The 7,289-nt window shown below is 44.2% G+C and overlaps 1 pseudogene; it reads left to right on the top strand.

The window, feature by feature from the left end:
* The first annotated feature begins 363 nt into the window (after positions 1–363).
* On the top strand, positions 364–2,001 carry LOC138735257 (cytochrome c oxidase subunit 3-like; annotated as a pseudogene).
* Positions 2,002–7,289: the final 5,288 nt, after the last annotated feature.

Genomic DNA, 7,289 nt, shown 5'->3' with positions numbered 1-7,289 from the left:
TTCCAACAGGCCACTTCCGACTACTGGAAGTTGACCATCGAGTTATCATCCCAATAACATCTCACGTACGCGTCATCGTAACCGCAAACGATGTACTTCACTCCTGAGCCGTACCAACCCTAGGAGTAAAAACAGATGCCATTCCAGGACGACTAAACCAGACATCATTCATCACTACCCGTCCTGGCATCTTCTATGGCCAATGCTCAGAGATCTGCGGCGCTAACCACAGCTACATACCAATCGTAGTAGAATCGACACCGCTTATCCACTTCGAGAACTGATCCTCACTCCTTTCATCTTAATCATTAAGAAGCTATGAAACAGCACTAGCCTTTTAAGCTAGAGAAAGAGGACCTAACCCCTCCTTAATGATATGCCCCAATTAAACCCAAACCCATGGTTCCTGATTATAACACTTACATGATTCACATTTCTCCTAGTCATTCAACCAAAAGTACTGTCATTCCTACAAACCAACACCCCTTCCACTAAACACACTCCACCGCACACAACCACTTCATGAACTTGACCATGAACCTAAGCTTCTTCGACCAATTCGCAACTCCATACCTCATAGGCATCCCACTAATCCTTATTTCAATATTATTCCCCACACTGTTAATCCCATCACCAAACAACCGATGAGTTACTAACCGCCTACATACCATACAACTATGACTATTCAACCTTATTACAAAACAACTAATAATTCCACTAAACAAAAACGGCCATAAATGAGCCCTAACCTTAACCTCCCTAATAATATTACTTCTATCAATCAACCTACTGGGCCTCCTCCCATATACATTCACCCCAACTACTCAACTATCTATGAACATAGCCCTAGCTTTTCCTCTATGACTAGCTACGCTTCTCACAGGCCTACGAAACCAGCCCTCCGTATCCCTAGGCCACCTCCTACCAGAAGGTACACCAACCCCACTTATCCCAGCACTAATCCTAATCGAAACAATCAGCCTCCTCATTCGCCCACTAGCCCTAGGAGTACGACTGACTGCAAACTTAACCGCAGGACATTTACTAATCCAACTTATCTCTACAGCCACTTCAGTTCTTCTGCCAATCTTACCAGCCGTATCAGCCCTCACTGCCACAATCCTAATACTACTCACTATCCTAGAAATCGCAGTAGCTATAATCCAGGCCTATGTCTTCGTCCTACTACTAAGCCTCTACTTACAAGAAAACATTTAATGGCCCACCAAGCACACTCATACCACATAGTAGATCCAAGCCCATGACCCATCTTCGGAGCAATTGCCGCCCTACTCACCACATCTGGACTAATCATATGATTCCATCACAACTCCTTACAACTATTAACCCTAGGACTACTCACCACAATCCTAATTATAATTCAATGATGACGAGACATTGTACGAGAAGCTACCTTCCAAGGACATCACACACCCACCGTACAAAAAGGGCTACGATACGGAATAATCCTATTCATCACATCCGAAGCATTCTTCTTCCTAGGATTCTTCTGAGCATTCTTCCACTCCAGCCTAGTACCCACTCCCGAACTAGGAGGTCAATGACCCCCAACAGGAATCAACCCCCTCAACCCACTAGAAGTCCCCCTACTGAACACAGCCATCCTACTTGCCTCAGGAGTTACCGTCACATGAGCCCACCATAGCATTACAGAAACTAACCGAAAACAAGCAATTCAGGCACTGACTCTAACAATCCTACTAGGATTCTACTTTACAGCTCTACAGGCTATAGAATACTACGAAGCACCATTCTCAATCGCTGACGGAGTATACGGCTCAACATTCTTTGTCGCCACAGGATTCCACGGACTACACGTAATCATCGGCTCATCATTCCTATCTATCTGCTTACTACGACTTATCAAATTCCACTTTACATCAAACCACCACTTCGGATTCGAAGCCGCCGCCTGATACTGACACTTCGTAGACATCATCTGATTATTCCTCTACATCACAATCTACTGATGAGGATCCTGCTCTTCTAGTATACTCATTACAATTGACTTCCAATCTATAGAATCTGGTTTAACCCCAGAGAAGAGCAATTAACATAATCACATTCATACTGCTTCTATCCCTAACACTAACCATCATCCTAACCACATTAAACTTCTGACTAACACAAATCACCCCCGACTCAGAAAAACTATCCCCATACGAATGCGGGTTCGATCCCCTAGGATCCGCTCGACTCCCATTCTCGATCCGATTCTTCCTCAGTAGCAATCCTATTCCTCCTATTCGATTTAGAAATCGCACTACTACTCCCCCTCCCATGAGCAACCCAACTTCAATCTCCAACCACCACCCTAACTTGAACTTCAACAATTATCCTCCTACTCACACTAGGACTAGTCTATGAGTGAATACAAGGGGGCCTAGAATGAGCAGAATAAATAACAAGAAAGTTAGTCTAAAAAAGACAGTTGATTTCGACTCAACAAATCATAGCTCAACCCTATGACCTTCTATATGTCACCACTACACCTAAGCTTCTACTCAGCCTTTACCCTGAGTGGTCTAGGACTAGCATTCCACCGAACCCATTTAGTCTCAGCACTCCTATGTCTAGAAAGCATGATACTATCCATATACATAGCTCTATCAACTCTACCTATCGAAAGCCAAACACCATCCCCAACCCTAATACCAATCCTGATGCTAGCATTCTCAGCTTGTGAAGCAGGTACTGGACTAGCAATACTAGTAGCCTCTACCCGAACACATGGCTCAGACCACCTACACAACCTAAACCTACTACAATGCTAAAAATCATCCTACCAACTATCATGCTCCTCCCTACGACCCTCCTATCACCAACAAAATTCCTATGAACCAACGTTACCACACACAGCTTACTAATCGCCGCCCTAAGCCTCCACTGACTAACCCCAACATACTACCCCCACAAAACCATAACCCAATGGACAGGAATTGACCAAATTTCATCACCCCTAATAACACTCTCATGCTGACTACTCCCCCTAATAATAATAGCAAGCCAAAACCACCTACATACTGAACCCCCCACACGCAAACAGACCTTCATTGCTACCCTAATTTCAATTCAACCATTTATCATCTTAGCCTTCTCAGCCACAGAACTAATAATATTCTACATCACATTCGAAGCAACCCTCATTCCAACTCTAATCCTAATCACACCGCTGAGGAAATCAACCAGAACGTCTAAGCGCTGGCATCTACCTTCTATTCTATACCCTCATCAGCTCCCTACCCCTACTAGTAACCATCCTCAACCTCCATACACAAATCGGAACCCTACACTTAACCATACTAAACTTAATAAACTCCCCCCTAAATGCTTCATGAACCCACCTGCTATCAGGGATAGCCCTACTCATAGCATTCATAGTAAAAGCCCCCCTATATGGAATGCACTTATGACTACCCAAAGCTCATGTAGAAGCACCAATCGCAGGCTCCATGCTACTTGCTGCCCTACTATTAAAACTAGGAGGATACGGCATCATACGAATTACAATCCTTATAGCCCCCCTAATAAGCTACCTACACTACCCATTCCTTGCCCTATCACTATGAGGAGCCCTAATAACAAGCTCCATCTGCCTTCGCCAAACTGACCTAAAAGCACTTATTGCCTACTCATCAGTCAGTCACATAGGACTAGTCATCGCCGCTGGAATAATCCAAACCCAATGGTCCTTCACCGGTGCAATAATCCTAATAATTTCACACGGCCTCACCTCATCCATGCTATTCTGCCTAGCCAACACAAACTACGAACGCACACACAGCCGAATCCTTCTCCTAACACGCAACCTACAACCTATCCTCCCCCTAATAGCTATATGATGACTGCTAGCCAACTTAACAAACATAGCCCTCCCACCAACAACCAACTTAATAGCAGAACTTACAATCATAATCACACTATTCAACTGATCCAACTACACCATCATCCTAACCGGAGCAGCTACCCTACTAACCGCTGCATACACACTATTCATACTACTCACAACACAACGAGGAGTCACACCAACCCACATCACCACTATCCAAAACTCAAACACACGAGAGCATCTCCTAATGACACTACACATCCTACCAATACTTCTATTAATCCTCAAACCAGAACTTATTTCCGGACTCCCCACATGCAAGTATAGTTTTAAACCAAACATTAGACTGTGATTCTAAAAATAGAAGTTAAACCCTTCTTACCTGCCAAGGGGAAGTTTAACCAGCAGGGACTGCTAACTCCTGCATCTGAGTCTAAAACCTCAGCCCCCTTACTTTTAAAGGATAGAAGCAATCCACTGGTCTTAGGAGCCATCTACCTTGGTGCAAATCCAAGTAAAAGTAATGGAACTAACATTACTACTAAATACATCCATACTACTCACACTAGCACTAGTACTAACACCAACAATCCCCCCACTCCTCTCAAAAAAATACCAAAACTCCCCAGACACTATCACCCAAGCTATTAAAACCGCTTTCTTTGCCAGCCTAATCCCCATAACACTCTTCCTACACTCAGGCACAGAAAGCATTACCTCATGCTGAGAATGAAAATTCATCACTAACTTCAAAATCCCTATAAGCCTTAAAATCGACCTATACTCCATAATATTCTTCCCAATTGCATTATTCGTGACATGATCCATCATACAATTCACATCATGGTATATACATACCGAGCCACACATTAACAAATTCTTCTCTCACCTACTACTATTCCTAATCTCTATACTAATCCTAACAATCGCCAATAACATATTCCTACTATTTATCGGTTGAGAAGGAGTAGGAATCATATCCTTCCTACTAATCGGATGATGACACGGACGAGCAGAAGCCAACACAGCTGCACTACAAGCCATCCTATATAATCGAATTGGTGATATCGGACTCATCCTAAGCATAGCCTGACTTGCATCCACCATAAACTCCTGAGAAATACAACAAGCCCTCTCCAACAATCAAACTCCAACACTTCCACTACTAGGTCTAATCCTAGCCGCAACAGGAAAATCTGCCCAATTCGGACTCCACCCATGACTGCCCGCCGCCATAGAAGGCCCAACCCCAGTATCCGCCCTACTACATTCAAGCACAATAGTTGTAGCCGGAATCTTCCTACTCATCCGCACCCACCCATTACTCTCCAACAACCAAACTGCCATAACTCTATGTCTATGTTTAGGGGCCCTATCCACACTATTCGCTGCCACATGTGCTCTAACACAAAATGACATTAAAAAAATCATTGCCTTCTCCACATCAAGTCAACTAGGACTAATAATAGTCACAATCGGCTTAAACCTCCCACAACTAGCATTCCTACACATCTCAACGCATGCCTTCTTCAAGGCCATACTATTTCTCTGTTCAGGATCCATTATCCACAACATAAACGGAGAACAAGACATCCGAAAAATAGGGGGCCTACAAAAAACACTCCCAACAACAACCTCCTGCCTAACCATTGGCAACCTCGCCCTAATAGGTACCCCTTTCCTAGCCGGATTCTACTCAAAAGACCTAATCATCGAAAGCTTAAACACCTCCTACTTAAATACTTGGGCCCTACTAACCACCCTACTAGCCACAACATTCACCGCAACCTACAGCCTACGAATAACAATAATAGTCCAAACAGGATTCACTCGCATCCCTGCAATCACACCTATAAACGAAAACGACCCAAAAATCATTAACCCAATCACCCGACTAGCACTAGGTAGCATCACAGCCGGCTTACTCATTACATCCTATATCACCCCAACAAAAACACCCCCTATAACTATACCAACACACATTAAAACCGCGGCCCTTATACTAACAATCATGGGCATCATTCTAGCTATCGAACTCGCAAATATAACCCACACACTAACCCACCCTAAACAAAACACATACTTAAACTTCTCCTCCACACTAGGATACTTCAACCCACTAACACACCGCCTAACCCCCACAGGCCTAATACACACCGGACAAAAAATCTCCTCACACCTAATCGACTTATCATGGTACAAAAAAATAGGACCGGAAGGAATCGCTGACCTACACCTAATCGCAACTAAAACTTCTACTACCCTTCACACAGGACTCATCAAAACATACCTAGGATCATTCGCCCTCTCCATCCTAACCCTCCTAATAATATATAGAACGTACTAATGGCCCCAAACCTACGCAAGTATCACCCCCTCCTAAAAATAATCAACAACTCCCTAATCGACCTCCCAACCCCCTCCAACATTTCCTCCTGATGAAACTTCGGATCTCTACTAGGAGTATGCCTAATCACACAAATCCTAACAGGCCTACTACTAGCAATACATTACACTGCAGACACAGCCCTAGCCTTCTCATCCATCGCCCACACATGCCGAAATGTCCAATACGGCTGACTAATCCGCAACCTACACGCTAATGGAGCCTCAATATTCTTCATTTGCATTTACCTTCACATCGGACGAGGCTTCTATTACGGCTCATACCTTAACAAAGAAACCTGAAACACAGGAGTTATCCTCCTCTTAACACTCATGGCAACCGCCTTCGTAGGCTACGTCCTCCCATGAGGTCAAATATCATTCTGAGGTGCTACTGTAATTACCAACCTATTCTCTGCCATCCCATACATCGGCCAAACCCTAGTAGAATGGGCTTGAGGAGGATTCTCAGTAGACAACCCCACACTGACCCGCTTCTTCGCCCTACACTTCCTCCTACCCTTCGCAATCGCAGGCCTAACTCTAATCCACCTCACCTTCCTCCACGAATCAGGTTCAAACAACCCCCTAGGCCTCCAATCCAACTGCGACAAAATCCCCTTCCACCCATACTTTTCACTAAAAGACCTAACAGGATTCACCATCATACTCCTCTCATTAACAACCCTAGCCCTCTTCTCACCAACCCTACTAGGAGATCCAGAAAACTTCTCACCAGCCAACCCTCTAGTAACACCACCACATATTAAGCCAGAATGATACTTCCTATTTGCATACGCTATCCTACGATCTATCCCTAACAAACTAGGAGGCGTACTAGCCCTAGCAGCTTCCGTACTAATCCTCTTCCTAGCACCACTTCTGCATAAATCAAAACAACGAACCATGACCTTCCGCCCTCTATCCCAAGTCCTATTCTGAATCCTAGTAACTAACCTACTCATCTTAACATGAATTGGTAGCCAACCAGTAGAACACCCATTCATCATCATCGGCCAACTAGCCTCCCTCACCTACTTCACAATTCTCCTAA

This window comes from Phaenicophaeus curvirostris, unplaced genomic scaffold, assembly GCF_032191515.1.
Source record: "Phaenicophaeus curvirostris isolate KB17595 unplaced genomic scaffold, BPBGC_Pcur_1.0 scaffold_631, whole genome shotgun sequence".
NCBI lineage: Eukaryota > Metazoa > Chordata > Aves > Cuculiformes > Cuculidae > Phaenicophaeus > Phaenicophaeus curvirostris.
This window is presented reverse-complemented; position numbering and strand designations above follow the sequence as displayed.